At 40.1% G+C, this 19,149-nt stretch overlaps 1 long non-coding RNA gene across 3 annotated transcripts in view; it reads right to left on the bottom strand.

The window, feature by feature from the left end:
* LOC137191744 (uncharacterized) overlaps positions 1 to 19,149 on the bottom strand; it is a 116,375-nt gene that overhangs the window by 91,131 nt on the left and 6,095 nt on the right. Inside the window, exon 3 of one of the 3 annotated variants that reach the window (XR_010930439.1) lies at positions 11,859 to 12,021. The exons of the other annotated variants lie outside the window; for them this stretch is intronic. This is a non-coding gene — a long non-coding RNA (uncharacterized lncRNA). The remainder of the gene's footprint in view (positions 1 to 11,858; positions 12,022 to 19,149) is intronic. 3 annotated transcript variants of the gene reach the window in all.

Genomic DNA, 19,149 nt, shown 5'->3' with positions numbered 1-19,149 from the left:
TTGGGATTCTGTCGCATCAAGCCAGCAGATTTGAATGCTAAACCCATTAGCCAAGCATCACTCACAGTCAGAGCTGGCGATGATAAATAACCCAACCAGAGAAATCTGATTAGGAGAGATGGAGTCAGGGGATCTGAGGGAATGAGTAACAGCAATGTCGCCGTTATCGGGCCACAGTCAGATTGGAAATCACATACCGAGAAAACATGAAATGTTCATCTGGATGGATTGTGTCTGCTGTTTTCCTAAAACATGACTTGGGACACAAAATTGGGTCTGAGGCTTGTCTTTGGTGAGTTGCAATTAAATGAAAGCTGAACTTTGCGTGCATGTTGCTAAGCTCTGACACGCAAAAGTCACTGATCTGCACAACAAACAGGCTGATTAATAGGTATATTGTAATTGCATGAAACTGGGAGTTTTTGGGTGGTACTGTTGCCTGGAGGGTGAAGCTGTGGTTCAGTGAATCATTCACTTTCACCTGGCAGTCAGCCATGTACAGGTTGAAATCAAATACACTGTGCATGCTGTGTACTGTCTTTTACTCTAACTTTGTTTTCTACTTCCACTTGTTCTGGAGAGAGTAAAACTTAAGGGTAATGGTTGATTATTCATGATGATAATACAGATTTCGATGATATTATGTCAAAAAGGTGGCCGGCCAAGTTTTTGCAACAGATTTCATAAGCCAATCTGTCATAAACCATACTCAACATGTAAAGACAAGATTGCATGAACACAGAGATCCTTCATCTTTTTTTCCACCTTAGAGACCAAATTTACTTTAAAAACAGTGATTTCTTCAACCTTTGAATTATTTATTAATTTTGGTGCAACTGGGCAAAGTGGAAAAATTTGAAACTGCAAACTGCAGGAGGGACGTTTACTATACATGGAGCTATTTGTTAGCATGTAACTAACTGTGCTCTTTGCTGTATATTCTCTGTTTTTTATAACAGACAGTCATGCTTCACTGAGTTTAACAAGGACTGGCATCAGGTGTGTTTTGACTCTCCACACTGCCAGACTCTCACCAGGGAGAACAGGTTACCAAAAACAAGCTACTTGTGAGATTATGTGATGTTTTTAAGAACAGATTCTCTTAGGCAGTGTGCACCTAAACAAATTACTGTAAATACACAAAGGTAACAAAGTATACTTTTCACTCCAGCTCAGACCAAAGAATATACACTCTAGAAACTAATGTTACACTTTCTAAGTGTTATTGTTAATATCTTAGGCATATTATAAGGAACAATGACACACCTGGGACAAAATGTGAAAAAAATTAATATAACTAAAGAAAAGAGGCTGCACTCTTGAAAAAAAAACTATATATGTCTTATTAGGGTGCATTCAATTTAATTTCCTTTTTTCCCCTCATCTCTCTGCTGTACTATAAAGCAACAATGGCTTAATCATGAAAAAGGTGCTATTAGTTTGTCTTTAGCCAGTTTCTAGAGCCACATTTCCAAGCACTGTCACACTAAAAAGGTCAGACTGGACTCAGCATGCAACACTTCAATGAGACAATCGATTCAAACCCCTGGTCACTCAGGTCAGATATATACATTTGCATTTGTTATCATAGCCCTTAAGGTCAAACTGAATTCAATAGATAGATAGATAGATACATAGATACATAGATAGATAGGCAGGTAAGTAGGTAGATAGATAGACAGACAGACAGATAGATAGATAGATAGATAGATAGATAGATAGATAGATAGATAGATAGATAGAAAACACCAATACACACAGAAATAAAATAATAAAAACAAAGCAGAGAAATGATAATCTAGCTACCAGAGTATGTGCAAGGTGATTAACAGCGTAAGAATAATAATTACTAATTACTGTAAATAATATAAAATACTAATTGAAGATAAATATATAAATAAATACAAATACAAATTGTGCGTAAGGCTCACATAGCTAGTAACTGACAGTAAAACAGCCTAATGACAGAATGCAGGTGAGCATGGGTAGCAACAGAGACAGCAGCATCACGCCTAATAGTCAATTTCACCCCACCATCACTGGGAGTAGTTGAATAGCCACATGGCCTGGGGGACAAAAGACTTCGTCAGTCTGTCTGTTGAGCCGGACTGAGACAGCAGTCTGCCACTGAACATACTCCTCTGCCTAGTGAATGTGCTGTGCAGAGGGTGGCAGGCATTGTCCATGATGAACAACAGTTTATTTAGGGTTCTTCTCTCTGCCACTGACATAAGGGAATCCAGCTCCATGCCAACCACAGAGCTAGCTCTCCTCACCAGCCTGTCCAGCCACATAGCGTTCCTCTTCTTAGTGCTGCCTCCCCAGCACACCACAGCATAGAAGAGAACACTGGTGACAACCGACTGGTAAAACATCAGCAGGAGTTTCCTACAGATGTTGAAGGACCCCAGCCTCCTCAGGAAATAGAGCCGGCTCTGCCCTTTCCTGTAAAGAATGTCCAGCTGCTGCCCCAGGTACGTGTAGGTCCTGACCAACTCCACAATGACAACCTCGATGGAGACCGGTTGCAGATGGTGCCTGGTCCTCCGGAAGTCCACCACCATCTCTTTGGTCTTGGAGGTATTCAGCTGCAGATGGTTTTGACCAGCATCATGTCACAAAGTCCTCCACCAGGCAGTGACACAGTGTCATCTAAGAATTTCTGCATGTGGCAAGACTCAGAGTTGTATTTGAAGTCAGAAGTGTAAAGGGTGAACAAGACAAGGGAAAGCATAGTCCCCTGTGGTGCGTCAGTGCTACTGACCGTAGTCTCAGAGGAGCTGTCCCTCAGCCTGACATACTGTGGTCTACCTGAGGTAGGCCGTGATTCAGGTCGCCAGGTGTGAGTCCACCCTCATCTCTGTCAGCTTGTCTCTCAGTAGGAGGGGCTGGATGGTGTTGAAGGCATTGAAAAAATCAAAGAATGTGATCCTCACAGCACTGCTCCCCTTGTCTGTGAAGATCACATTCTTAGATTTTTCCAGCACCTTCAATTACAATTATATAATTTATCACTATATGGAGATTAAATCCATGGCTAAGGTCATTTTGCGCAAATGAAGGTGTAATCTTTAAAGTATCATAATTGAATTTCAGGTAGAAAAAAAACAACTTAATGAGGGGCCACTGGCTGAAAATGTAAATTCTCTGCAGCTCTGCCAAAGAGTGCACACATCAAATACTATTTTGTTTATTTTACAAAAAATCTCATCTCAAATAGTAGAACAAGGGTATTTTAATCTGGAAGTGATGGTACAGAACATAGAAAGAACACACATCATGATACACAATAGATTTGATTACATGTCATCATTAGCTAGATTTTCCCCCTGAAGCACAACACAACATTAAACCATCATTCCTGGTTAATTATTAAAAGCAAATCCAATTTACCCTCACCAGTTCACTGACAAGCCCATATACCTCCTATACCAAGCCACTTATAGTCTGCATAAGCATTCCCAGTGAAAAAAACACACACACACATGCACGCATCCATCGATTGACCTTTCCCGCCGAGTGTTATTAATACATGCAGGTCGTATTAGGAAAGGTTAACGAGCAGTAAGGCCACCAACGCTCACATGGAATACAAACAAGAACAGTAGAAGCCTAACCCTACACAGGTGAATGAGTGGGTCACGTGACTTTTAGTACGTTTGAAAGATATTTTTATTCATGTAATTACAATCACTACACAGTACACATAGTGAGAAGAATGACTATGATGGCATTAATAAGTCACAGCAGAAGCAGGATGGTTTTAAGAAGACCTCACCAAAAACAATTGCATGTATAGTTTGTTCAAACACCTAAAACAACCTTTTTTTACATCTAAAAAAATAATCTAAGCTCAGAGGTCCACATCCTAGCTTTCAGAGTTGTCAACCACATGTCATGGTCTTCATTAAGCAAATAGAGCTGGCTCAGGTGTTAACAAGTGACCCAAGAGTAAAATCTTGTCCAAGTAATAACAAGTGGTTGTATATGGGTAGGAGATCATAAACCCTGTCTCTGCTGGTGTTTGGCTTAGGACTGTCCTCTCTCAGAAGCAAAGGCAGAAGGAGTGTGCCTTTATTGACTGGGGTAGATGGCTTGACAAGTCTATGACTGTGGCTCATATTCTGTTCCTACCACCAGTCAACTTTGTTTCTTAACTGTTAAAGAAAGACATTTAAGTTTCCAATACAATATCAGAAAACACTCATATGAATTGTTCTGTAACAGCCATATGGTTTGTTTTGGAAGGAAATGACAGTGTAGTCCTGCCAATAGGAGCACTTCATCAAAAAAAGGCAAATTACCTATATCGTTATTTAGGTAAGAAGACTTGTTGGTTTAGAGAAGGAACAGTCACCTAGAGTATATGCACGTACACAGAAAAGCCCAGCATTCGCTCAATATTTACTTTTTGGACCTAAGAATGATAAAAATCAAAATAATTGCATGAAAAAAACAATTACCTTCATCTCAAAAAAATGACTGGGTCAGAGGTTGCATGCATAGATAACAGCGACAGTATGGTATGTGTCATCTAGGAAAGTACAGCACAGAGGAAAACCATGTTTAGTTGCACAGAAAACATATAATATAAAACACAAATGGTCTAAAGCTGCTCTCTTCCTTTGTAGCATGTCCAGAAAAAATGTCCAGTCATTCAGTGCATGCATCCCAGATGACCTGAAATACATGTCTTAATCCTTCTTCCCACATCAATGAACTACCACACATGGCTCAAAGCTCTTAAAGTCTTGGAAACTACTTAAAAACGTGTGGAGTCACAAGAATAAATGCGTGTCACAAATGACTTGGAACCTCTCTCTCTCTTTCTCTCTCTCTCTCTCTCTCTGTCTCGCTCTCTCTCTCCCTCTCTCTCTCCTTCTCTCTCTAACTGGGTCAGTGTGATGATGGTGTCAGTGTCTGGACTCAGCAGCAGCATATTTACATCAGTCATCCCAACTAGACCGTGAAGAGAAGGATTTCCCTGCTCAGCTGTGCCAGTGAGTCAGTGAAATATACCCTCATAAAACCCTGCTGGATGGAAAAGAGGCCTGAGGATAACTTAGATTCAAGTAATGGGCTGAACTTCAGGCTCTTTGCTTTTGGCAATGCAGATATATTGTAAGTGGAAAGTAACATCCTGTCACATAATGAAGCATAATGAAGGCATACAGACATTATTCTTACTGTATGTTATTTTATGGGTGTCCTTTTTGAAGCACATACTGCACACATCAAAAAAACTCTAAATACTATCAGCCTCATGTAATTAACAGTGATATATATATGATAACAGAAAAGAAAAAAATGTTGAACAGAAGCTCTTCCTGAAAATGGAGATTGTTTCTCTGTCACTTCTGTTTTCATTTTATTTTCGTATCAAAATCGTTGGAGGAAGGTTGCTTTCCTCAGATGGATTATCAAATTCTAACAGCATGAAATGAAGAGTGACAGGAAAAAAACATTCTGGGCTGTGAGCGACATCAACACTTGTGATGGTATGCACTTAATTCTGCTGAGACACCAAAACAGCCCTCTGGTGTGCTTTAAGGTTGGATAAAAACTCAGCAGTGCAGCCAAAGCCATGCAACCAAAATCAACCTCTAATTAGGCCTGCTCATCCCAAATTTAGAAGGCTGTGGTGAAAAAATTTCCATGATATAAGCAGCCTTGGGACATCCCCAATCTTGAAAATTTGGCTGCGATGGCAACTTTGGGGCTTAATTAATTGAACAGTCAGGCATGTCGGGTCATATCAAAATAGCTTGGGATACTATTACAAAATTGTGATGAGACTGAAAGGTGGTTAATTAAAGTCACAGTGAGAACTGAACATAACTCACTGCATATTCTGTTAAAGGCAGCCATCTTGGTACCTGACAGTGACAAAACATAGTGTAATTACTGAAAGATTTTTGCACGAACAGCAACAAACATGTTTCATTTGTGGCTATCATTTTGTCATTTCTGACTGTCATTTCTCTGGAAAGTTTACGGTATGACAAAGACTGACAGGAAAGAAACACAAGACAAGGGATGGATGCACACAAGTCACTATGACTCATCACCTCACTGACTCTCCTTTCCAACCCCCTTCTTTTTCACTCAATCCTCCCACTCGCTTTCTCTGAAGTCTCTGATTATAACTCCTCCAAGTTTGAAATTGATGTGTTTTCTATCTTTTTTTTCCCTTGACTTGGGTCAGCTGAGAGTCAGCTGGCTGGGCCTTGATCCTAAGCTCACACTCCGGTAAACTTTCAACTAGAAAAGACCCCTATTGCTACTTTCAACTCTTCATCTCCCTGCTCTCCTCCATCTCCTCCTCCTCCTCACTGCTGCAAGGAGCTTTGTTGATAAACACACTTTAGAGTTCACCGGTCTGTCAGAAGATATTGCTCACCTCCTCGCGCTGTTTGAATAATGGGGCTAAGTGTTGTGCTGTGTATGAATTTGTGTGCGTCTGCATACATCTGTACCTGACAGATGAGTTAAAATGGCACACTGATATCAAATCTCAATAAAAAACTCTCTCTAGAACCTTTCTAGTGTGGACACGCAACACACTCATACTAAGATGAATGACACACACAGATGCAGTGGTGATGACAGCACACGAGAATACAACGCTTACTCTGTCATTATCAGAGCAGGCAGCCACTCGCATCCTCAGACTCAACTTGATGTTCAGAACAAACCGAGAAATACACAGTAGGAGTTGCAGTGGTCTCACTCGCTCACACGCACATACACACGCAGGCAGATACATGAACACATTTGATCAGTGGTACCACTAGCTGTGCAAAAAGGACAGTTCTTTTGCCAAGGCAACATGCTGCTGGCAAAAGCTGTGAGAGGCTGTTGTAGAGTCTTCTGCTCACTTAGCACTTCACACACAGTCTGTCATACTCTGTGTTACTCACTCAGCAAAAGCATGAAGAGTGTGCGAGCATTTCGTGTGGATAACCTGGATGCAAAGTAAAAGTTTTAAGGGTTAGTTGGTTAAAGCCCAGAGTTTTGAATGAACTCAATTCGGAGCCAGCAGGATAGAGATTCAGCTCAAGAGGATGCTTGATAACTAATGAATGACCCCCGCAGGTAACACAACATTTCCACTGCATATATTTTAGTCCCGCTTGCCAAGGGAATGAAATGTTGTATAGTGTTAACCACAAGGGGGCCACTAATACAGTGTGGATGCATTTTTATACCCTTAACTTCTTTATAGCATACAGTATGTAGTGCTTACACAGTTTAGTTTAGATTATAAAAACACCATGGAGAAGACACACACACACACACACAGCAAACACACAGGCATACTCACATATGCTCAGACATCCTTCACTTCCTTTCTACCCTGCTTCCATGTTTATTGTGCTGACACAAATACACCCCTCACCCACTGTCATCCTCACATATGCACACGCACACATCAAACATCACTTCTCCTGGCATGCACACAATGAGACACAAATCCTCTCTCTCTCTTTAAATAATAATGAAATCTGTTTTATTGATAAAATAGCACAGCAATGTTTTTGCACTGATTGAATAAACCTTTAGCAAATGTACTGTAATTAAATATATATAAGGTGTTTTTTAAAAACTCAAAACTCTCGATTTTGCTCTGTGGGGTAAAACACACACACACAAACGCACACAACTACACACGCATACATCAACAGCCACCTTCCATATGAGAGAAACACCTGGTGTTGGCCAACTAGAGCCGACTACTGAGAGGTGTTAGTTAGATGCCTGCAGTACAACTGACATCATACATCAGTCAGAGAATGTGAGAGAAACTCACTAAAGCTAATCTTTAACTTTAGCCCAGTTATACAGCGTCACCCTCACTTTCAGACATACACACACTATCAAAGCCCCTACCCATTTCAAGCATGTGGGAGTGCCAACAGTCAAGGGCAAAACACACACATACACACACACACACACACACACAAACACACAAAACACACAGTGTGACATCAGTTTCACTCCAGGCACTGTGATAGCACCTCACACTGCTCAACACTGCTCTGCCAAAACCTCTTGCAGGTATCTCTTCCAGGCTTAAGGTGGGTGATGACAGTGTGTGTTTGGAAGTGCAGTCACTATTAACATGGTGTTAAAGCTTTTACACCATTCATATCTTTACTCAGATCATGCATAACCAGGGTCCTGCCTATGAATTAACACAGTATGCTCTGACCAATTTAGGGACAGTGTGATGAAGGTAAGGAACTACTGTGTTACATCAATAGTTGTGAAGCCTAGATAAGCATTGCCAAACTGTGTTTTCGTTATCTATTTAATTTACAATGCAATTAAACAAATACTGAAGTAATTTTAAAGATGATGATCAGAACCCTGATAAAAGAGTAAAGGAGTGTGATGTGTCATAAATTGTGAAAATGAAAATAATCAAAGCTCCCAGTTGTTGTTGTTTGTATATGTTACACATTTAAAATAATTTTCAACAAATACAATGTAAAGTGACAGAGAACACAAATCCCCCGGAGGGCAGCTTAGACTAGAGATTAGGTGCTTATGAGCTTTCATGGAAATTTGCATACTGAAAAGTCAAAATATTTCACCAAAATAAATAACTGTTCTCAGTACCAGGCATCAATCTAGCTGATGTCCTGTTTTTCTCTGAAAGGCCAATGAGCTTGTTGCCACAGATCAGTGAGTAACATACACAGACACACACATAAACTGACTTGAAATAATTAAAACTGGCTCTTTCCGCCCCCAACACAGTGTCAGCCAGGTTTACACAGCCCTCAGATACACACACACATACAGTATAGTGTACTGTGACAAGAAGAAGCTATGATCTTCATTATGATTATCACATCAACAACCTACTTCAACGCTCGAAATCTATCACTTTTAATTACTCTGGTGGTGTCAGCTATTGCCATTCCACATGCAACACGAATTTATATTTTGGTGTGTATACCTGTGTGTGTGTTTGTGTGTGTGCTTCAACTTTTAATTCATGCTTGTTTTAATGCTCCTGCATGTCATTACATATCATTACTCTCAGTAATGTCCATATTGATACTGAGGGGTCTTTTCTGGGGACACAAACTGCTCTGTTTCAGTGGCGCTGCTACCTTGAAAATAAAGAGACTGAAGAAGAACAATGAAAACGAAAGAAAGATGGGAGGAAGGAAATTGTTCAGCTATAACTCAACAAAACTACTAACCATTCTATACAAAAACCTGATTTATTCTGAGTAAAAATCTAAATGTTTAATGTACTGAATCTCACTGAACACAGTCATATATTAGGTAATAAACTACTGTACTATTTTCTCAATTACATAAGATCCCATATTAAATCACTGAAAGACAGCTTTAGGTCCATACGTTACCCTCAAGTCAAAGTTGATTAAAGGGAAAATACATATGGAAACATATACATAAAAATCTGCTAGCTTCCCAGATGTGATTAATGAAGTGAGAGTCTCAGTCGACCCCTCTGACCTGCACCAAGGCCGAGTAGGACTAGAGCTATAGAGCCCTGAGGCAGTGTGCATGTTTGTGTGTGTTAATGGGCACATGAGAGAAAGAGGGGTGTGTGCATGTGTGTTTATGCATATGCATACTTTCATACTTGTGCCCATGTGTGTGTGTATCTGAAAGTGTATCTGTGTGTGCACTCCACTCGAAGCAACATACCCTGAGGCTGTGACAGACGGACTCTAAACCACGTTACCCACACACCCCACTGCCTCGCTTAATAGTGCATGAGATAAGAACATTTGGACTTCAAAATGCCCCCCTCCCTCCCTCCATGGGAAATTGAGTTTTATGGCTCCCCAGTTTGAGACAATGGCTCCAATGGTTTGGATTGTTGAGAGGAAATTCCATATCAACGATTGGAGATGTCCTGGATGGGTCGACTAGAAAGCCTTATGTAAACACAGACACATACCAAACAGTACAGTATATGTCAAACTTTGCACATATACACACAGTGGCAAACACATAATGTATGTGTACACACATGCAACAAGCACAGAATAACACAGACATGTAAATAAACAGACACACTGGCACAGATGCACAGGCTGATACATATATGCACACATGGACATGAACACATGGACACCAAGGGACACAAACAAGCTCGCACAGACATACAAAGCAAACACAAACATCACTGTTCATCCATTGAGACTTACTGTGTACAAAATGTTAAGTATACCTGCTTTTTCCATAACATCAACTGCCCGGGTGCAGTTATAGGCTGTGAGACTGGTTAAAGGCTGGTTAAAATGATTTTTTTAAGCACTGAGTGAAATATTTTAAAAGGGGGTTGAGTCGACACTTGAAACAGTCTATATACTAAACAGTAAGTATGTTTTACTGCCAATGGTGTTCATACAACGGCAGGACAATTGCTTGTGTACAGAGCCAGGTTAAAGTCAGAAAGCTGCGTGTCTGCAAATGATCTGTTTGAAATTACAATCTGCAATAGCCTACATAACAATTAAAATACCCTTCCCAACTCTGGAATCCTGATTTATGTAAACTCCCTTCGGTATTAGTGGTGCAATTTAACAAGTGTGGTAACCCAATGAATGAGCACAGTAATCCAAAACACACTCAAAAAGTAATAAATCATCATCTTCCCAATACTAGTTAGAGGTAATCTGAGGACTGGAAACTTCTGAAGGAGCAAACTCTCACAAAGATCAGATGAAACCATGTGACTCTGCAAAGAATGAGAGATGGAAGCAATGCATACCTGCAAAAACAAGGGCGGATTATTGCCATTACAAAGACAACTGTGGTTGTTAGAGTATACAGAGAGAGAGAGAAGAGAAATCCATCACTGGTAAGAAGACACATTACTGCATTTGAGCATAAATGCAGTAATGCAGACAGAGACATGTAGAGAGTGGGAGGAAGAGACAGACAGAGAGATCCAGCCAGGAACGTACAGAGAGGGAAATAGAAACAGACAGGCAAGCAGCCAGAGAGGCAGCCAGAGATCAAGAGAAATAGTGAGGAAGAGAGAAAAAGATAGACAGGCATCCCAACTGTGACAGGCAGGCAGCACTGGCGCAAGAAATACTGGAAGACAGCAATGCATACCAGCATGAAACAGAGAGAAAAACAGAGAGAGGCAGGAGAGAAGAAAGTCAAAGTATAACCAGAGGGGAGAGAAAAAGAGATGAAGTGACAGAGTAGGTAGCGCAAGCAGAGGAGAGTGATTTTCCTACATGTATGAGTGAGAGTTCGAGATGGAGAGAGATATACACACACAGAGAGAGAGCAAAACTCAGCGGGGATCTTACATGCTTGTCTAAGGGCACAGTCCAACAGGAAAAATACTCCACATGACAAGGACTTGTCTTTCCTTTACACTCTCTTTAGCTTGAGCCTTGAGACTGTGAAACAGGCTGTAAGCCAGCTTGTCAGCCAGCAAGATTACCAGCCATCCACACTGTAAAAGATGACCGCAGCACACCATCAACCTTGTTGGATTAAAAGAGTTTTTTACAAGGACATTACAAGAGGACTTCTCTAACTATTGCTGAAACTGTTTGTCCTAGAATGCACTTTGAAGCACAAAGGAATGACTTGTTTTTTTTAAAAAAATAATGATGCCACTTGGTGTGGTATTTTCATCAAATTAGATGTTTTTTTTCCCTTTTACAAGGTCTGACAAAATATTTTTAGATCCTTTGGAAGCTCCTAGGACTGATGAATCAGCACAAAGTGACAGCATATTATCAGTGTAACAGACTAAGATACTGAGTTTCTCTGAGACAAGAATAATACAGACCCTTGTCAAAAAAAGTCTGGAGTTGCCCTTTCAAGTGAATGCAAATTAGTACCTGAAGTTTTGAGGAGTAATGGTACCCTTTGCTGTCATTGTCAAATTTGCATTTCTGTCTCGCATCATTTCTGTCAGTGTGGAGCCGAGTGAACTGGCGGTGAACTGAAGAGGAGGCTGGCTCAGTGATCTCACTGTCTATTGTGGCACAGCGGCATCTCACTCTGTGTGTGATAGAAAAAATCAGACAGAAAAATTAAGTCAGAGGAAGAGATAAAGAGGCAGAGAGGAGGGTAAGGCAAGGGGGAACAAAAGAGGGAAGAAATTAGATGGGGTAACAAACAGATAGCGAGAAAGAGAGAAAAAATGGGAAGCGAGCATGTTGGAGAGAAGAGTAAACACCTATTTGCGAGCGCCCTTGTGTCTCCGTGCTTTCATACTGAATATCTGGTTGTCTGAGTGGCCGCAGTTCAGTGTGTCAGCAGCTCCCATTACCACACACAGATAAGGACATCAGAGAGCTCACTAAGTAGCTCGTAAAGCAGCCACTGTCTATCTGCATACAAACAGCAGCAGCGCAGAGACTGACACACACAACAAACACAAACAACAGCAAAAAGAGACAACTGAACACAGAATCACATGTGCACATTAAATCTTGCACACTCACACATGTGCATACTGGTGAGGCTGGAAGTGGATTATCTACCCAACCCAACTGAAAAGAAGTGTGTCTAGTGCACAGGGATTAACTTTGCATGTGCAAGAATATTCAAATGAACCTAAATTTAATTTTAGTAAGAATGAGGCCAGTCAGGTTCCTCTAGGCTGTCTGGGGTTGTGATATGAAGGCAGGTAATTTAGAATAAAAGTATATGAGTCATATTAATGGACAATTAAGTTGCATGTGAACATTCTTAATTCCCTCTAGGCCAATTAAAGTGTTTACATGGGGCCACATTAATTTGGAAAGAGAGCAAATTAGTCCTGTTAACAAGTTGTTAGGCTGAGTTGTGAACGTAGTTCACCAGTCACAACAGTCTGTTGGAGATGGTTACATGCTGATGGTAGATTCATTTTGACTAGTTATAATTAAGCCTACAGTACTTGTTTATATAATAGAGCCTGTTCAATTTTTGGATGGTTAACTCACCATTTTCTGGTTTCAATGATAGCATGCCAAAGGATCACAGGGTCACTTGTAAATCTAGCCTCTGACAGCTATCTGAAAGCTAACACTGCCTGTCTGTCAGAGTGCGCAGGCTAGCAGGCTAATGCATAATTGAAAGCATGACTCATGCTTACTCAGCTCATTTCTCGCAAGGACATTTACAAGTACCATGAATTTGACCTTGTGAACTGGTGCTGGCAATACCGCATAGTACAGAATAGCTAATGGCTGATGCATAGTAATTAAATGCATAATAATAAGAGCAGGGCATGACTTGGCCTTATTCAGCCACATTCCCACCAGAGACTATGCACTGACCTCATATGAAAAGACCTGAAAAGAAATGTGTCAGTCTGTATTCTCTACTGGATCTCTTATTGTCTATGAATGCCTTTGCTTAATCTGGATCTTTTTTTTTTTAATTTACACAAATGGGAAAAACTCACATTAGCTGAATTGCAGGAGGAAATAATGTTTTGGTTAGCTGGCGGCATTGCTAAGAATACACATTTATTCAGATATAAATTAATTTAACATGCTTTAGAATTAAATGCAAACTCCTACTTAAACATTGTGTGCTGTGTATTTTTCATTTTTTTAAGAGCCATGTTTTACATAAAATGCGGCCTGTATCCAGCTGTATCATACCAGCATGGTACTGCTACATTATTGAGAGTGGGGCATTTACTTGGGTTTATTCAGCCTATTTCCAGGCACTCAGATTATGCCTTGCACTAGACTGTAAAATCGTGTCAATGCAGATTCTCTTATGGGAAGGCTTTCATAGTATGAGGCATAATCTGCCTTAGGAAAACACAACTTTTTATATTAACACGCACATGGCTATAAATGGCATACTCAAAGATTCCCGGACATGATTGATCACTGATGCAAACTATTAAAAAAAAAAATCACTTTTATATTGTGAGTTATAGAGCATTATAATTAACATGACATCAGCAAAATGTGTATTGGGACATGCGATTTACATGAATGGATAGATAAATAGGAATAGATATACATACATGTGCATGTTTATGGGCATATGCATAAATAAATAGACTGATTTTCTCATATTTAATTAGACTCCTCAAGAGTTTGTTTTGAAGCTGAGATGTTTAATTTTCATAACTAATCATAACAAAAATACAGGTCCATTGTATATACCAGAGTAGATATATAAATCCACATCAAGCATGAAACTAAATATGATGGTGTCAGTTTCCATATCAATGGTTTAGAAAATGAATTTGATAGAGAAGTCTAAACTACAAAAGTACAATGGTGGTGTTTCACTTGCACATATGAATAAATCCAAACACATCCTGTTCCAATAGATTCTAGTCTGTTCAGTAGCTGCATACATGTGATCTGTTATCTCCCTTAGGGAAATACAGATTCAGAAATAAGCCACAGGAAGCAGAGATCCTCATTCCATTCTGCAATCTTGGTATAAGAAAATCTCATACTCCTCAATGCAGAGTTGTATGCTTATACAAAGGAAGAAAGAGGTGTGTTATACCCACAAAGGCAGAGACTGGGGCAGTTTAAAGTCTGATATCTCAGGCTAGTGTTGCAGGACATAATCGGAACTTATCACACCATATCCAGCTAAGCTCAAAGATATCTCCATCAAAACAGATCTGATTCAGCACTAGTCAACCATAGTGCACAGTTCTGACAAGGTGTTACGCAGCAAAGAAAAGATATGACACAAGATAATATTCTGGATCAGCCCGCTGGACTATCACTGCCCCGACCGTGGCAAGCATATAGCACACAGCATCACATTAGCACACACACACAGATATTAGTTCAGGTATTTCAAGTCAAAATGCTTCCTGTTAAACACCTAACTATAATCTGACAGCTACATCTGAACAAGATTACAACTCATCACAATGCCGCAGTGAAAATAGCTCTAAGCTTTCAAATAGACACATTACTGTGGATTAGCATCATATTAGAAGGACAGTACCATATCAAATTTAAACACCTGTATTATATCTGATGTTCCAAAGTAGAGCACAAGCTGTTAGCGGGGAAAATATAATTCACTGAGCTTGATATCATTAAATAAGTAAAGCAGAAAAAATATGGAATTGTATCATCTAAAAACGGGGGAGGAGGGAGAAGAATCCTAAAGTGACACTTTCAGGACATAAGGATTGTGCTCATTTTTTGCATTCCCTTATGGTTGTACATCACTGTAGCTCATTATCTGGTGCTTTTATCACTTTATGAAATATTTGCTATTTTTTTCTGTGATCTTTGTCTTTCACAAAGTAAACATTTTAAAATAAACACGTTCTCGAGAAATCAGAAAGATGCCAAACAGAGCTGCAGGCTTTAATTTTCCTGTCAGTTTACAGACTATAGTTAGCAGAAGCTTCAGTTTGTACTTAACTAGGTAGTGCCTGATAGTTAAGGCAGGTTAATATGCATGTAGAGAAACATGACTTTGTGGACAAATGACAAAATTACTTTAGATTGGTTTACAAGTAGAAAGAGGAGGTAGTTAGCCCCCTCCTCACTAAACTCATTTCAGTTCTAGCTTTCCCAAAAGCATACATAACCTAGATAAATAAGTGGTACTATACTTGACTTAGAATGAGACATGAGACAAGTATAAAAGTCTAAGAGTCTGGTTCCAGCAGTAAGCTTTAGCTCCTGCCCAGTGACCTGAATGTCAAGGACAGTTTATAATATGAAACTGATAATATGAAATACCACTTCCCAAATTTGTAGCTAAGCAGATGTAACATCCATATCGGTATCAGTCATAGTGTGATGGAAGCAGCCTCCACTAGCTGTACCTGTCTGAGAGACAAGTCACAACTATTGGCGACAGCACAGGCCACAATAGTCACCACAGCACAGAATTCAGCCAAACACATCCCTTACTTGATACTGAGTCAGGGTGCTAACACCAGCTACTCCCACTCACCTGAGAAGAAAGGAGTGGAGTCACTGGCCAGTTGGTATAGTAATCTGTCTGTGACCTTTTTGTTCTTGGTACAACAGGGTCAGCGAGATGGCTGTGTATGGAGAAGAGCAGTAACATACCCAGGTCATGAACTCTGACCTAAGACTAAGTATCCAGTACAGAGGACAGTCCAACCATTCACTAACGGTAGGCCTTACTCTCTTCCAGCTCAGTCTAGATTCAAAATCTGCTCACCAGCGTGCTAAGGCACAAGTCAGATCTCCATCATTGACAGCTTTGCTCTCTATAACCTAATGCTGAAGTCTAGCCTGGCAAAGACATCCCACAATTTCCTCTCCCCTCATGGTCGCTGGTCTGGCAGCGCTAAGACTCAATTAGCTAATAGACAGATATCATCTAAGTTAGTCTGTACAATACAGTACATGACAGAGAGTTCTCTCCTTCACTCAGACACAACATGAACCCTTTCTACATCTAACTGCATCAATGCAGCACTCATTGGGTTATTGCTCCTTGCTTCTGATTTACAAACTGGTACACATGGCAGATTTCAGAAAAACGATTGCTCCAAAATGATCCACGAAAGAATAAATAAATAGAAATAGGCCCTTCAGTGGCAATGTTTGGTGACTGTAAATATTTGAACAGGCTCAATTGATTCTCAAACTTTTAGACCTATGGTAAATCTCATGAAAACTGAGCTTGTGATATGTTGTCTCACTCTGCAAGGTCAGCAAAAGACTGCTTGGGGATGCATGGGCACGGATTTGTTCTAAGTTGAGGTTATGGAACGTTTGCCACGCAGTTTTTGGCAAAAGCATTTATGGAAATCCGTGACTGAGCAGATGGGTGTGGCACAAAATCTGGTGCATGGCATAAAATGCAGCAGGAGCGGTTAGGTGCAATATTTTAAAAAGCTGTCTGCTCACATCTTAGTTAAGAGTGAGGACTTTGCAAAATAGATAGCTGGGTTGAGCAGTGATAGCCATGAACAACTAAAGAGGAGTGTGATGCAAAAACACGACAGAAATAAGTACCTATTAACTGTCACCCAAATGATTTACTGAGTCACTGTCATAGTATTAAACCACAGTCGGTCACAGTATTAAAGCTCACCAGTACTGATAACACCTTAACTGCTCTGTGCCTTCGGTATGCAAGCCAGTATTCATCCTCTAATGACACATGGGTGTGTGTGTCTATAAAATCACTGCTTCATAATCTCCTAACTACCAGACAACAACAGATTTGTCTGTGATAAAATCCTAGTCTTTATGTGTGTCTGTCTACCAGGCAAGTCTATCTTCATATGTATGTCTGAGTGACTGTGTGTGCTCCCATGTGGGTATTCCTGATGCATGCCTGTCCTTGTATGTGTATGTGTGTGTATTTGTGTGAGCAGCAGATTTAGCTTTGATAAAATCCCAGTCTTTAGAGGGATTATCAGTCCATCCCCAGACGGCAACATGCTGTGCATTTATGGAGGTAATAAGTTGACCTGTAATAGACAGGCAGACAACTGGCTAAAGCTGTTATTGGAAATTGTGCCCCTATATCTATACCTGGGCTAGGACGAAGGAGGAGTAGAAAGAGATATCTTCAGGGGCAGTTAGACCTGCTGTGCAACACACCATGTGAGCTCTCATCCAGTGAATTTTGATTTGGCACTTACCTTTATGTGCTTTTCTTACTGATTTGTCATGCTATTGTGTGCAGTTCACTTTTGACTTTACTAATATCCCAGAGGCCAAATGTGCAGCAGCCGGAAAAGTATAGCACAAAACAAGATATTAACATTTGAACCCAAACATAAAATAACTAAATAGCACTCCACATCACGAAGCCTGTTCTCATTTTCCTTCAGAGACTATTTGAAATAATTCCTCTGTATCATTGTTTTTTCAAAGTCAAACCAATACCAGTTTTACTTACATCTCAGCCATTGCATCGTAATTTAACATTATTCACCAGCTATTTCTTATTGCATGATTCGAATATTTCAAACCTTCGAAAGGTCATATGATTGTGGATGTAGCCTAACCAGTTTTCATGTCAAAGCAGTAAAATAAATCTGTACAGTTATTAATTGCCAAAGAAAACCTGTGTTTTTCCTGAGCCCATACCTACAAATGTTGCTACTTTGGGAATAACCTTTCAGTTATCACTCTTACTGCCTTGAAAAATAAGGAAGCTCTGGAGGACTATGTTTTCCGAGAGACAGATATAAAAAGCACTATAAAGCTTTCAATCTTTTTCTTGTCTTTTTCATCTCTCTTTCTAGCTCCTTTTTTCCCCTTCCTCTCAGTCTGACTCACTACTTCTCCTGCCCTGCTTTCTCTCTCCTCCCTCCCGCCCCCCCACCTTCAAATGCTCTGCCTTGTGCGCAGTCATAAAGAAATAATTTATTCCTGTCCCCCATTGCGGGTATGTATTAGCATGCCAGTAGACCACGTTAACTTATCTCGTGGCTACAGGCACTGAGTGGTAAAACTAAGCTCTGATAGTTTGCAACAGGATGACCACAGAACGCCTGTAGCTTTGAGAATTAGAACTGTCGTCACGATTAGTAATGGTGGGCCCAATGTTTTACTGCACAATTTACAGTACTGTACCCACTCTGTAGTGTCCTGTATGACTCAGTGATATGCACAAAGGGAACATCAACGGAAATTCAGCTTGTAGGGAAATTAAACAACATTATTATTGCAGCAGTTTTTGACAACTTGCTCATCTTTTCCAATTTAGTCTCTTTTTTTGCCAAGGCACATAGAAAATCTGTTTGAGCGGCTGTTCCACTTTGAAGATCCGGCCTGAAATGTATTTGTCCATCTGTCAGTGCTTGTATTAGAGCATCAAATATTATATTTCAAAGCGCAAAAATAGTGTGAATTAAACAAAGCGCTGTGTAAACACACACAGTAGTGGGTCAACGGTGTTTTGAGTGTCCGTTACTGCAAAAATAGATTGGACCTTGACTTGCATTTGTCGTCATTTTGTTGTTTGATGAACCAGAAAAAATCACAAGTGTATGTATACACATAAATTATCATGATTTCTATGAGGGACTAGAAACTTCAATGCCCACAAGCCACATACAATGAGTGGTAAAACTAAACCTGATAGTTTTCCTAAGGCTGACCACAGGATGTCTGAGAGAATTAGGCTTATGGTAGTGATTAGTTATTCTAGGCCTAATGTTGTATTCTAGTCTAATGCACTTTGCATAACATCAGA

The sequence above is a fragment of the Thunnus thynnus genome, chromosome 10 (genome assembly GCF_963924715.1).
Source record: "Thunnus thynnus chromosome 10, fThuThy2.1, whole genome shotgun sequence".
NCBI classification, from domain to species: domain Eukaryota; kingdom Metazoa; phylum Chordata; class Actinopteri; order Scombriformes; family Scombridae; genus Thunnus; species Thunnus thynnus.
The sequence above is the reverse complement of the archived record's forward strand: the minus strand, read 5'-3'. Positions and strand labels throughout refer to the sequence as shown.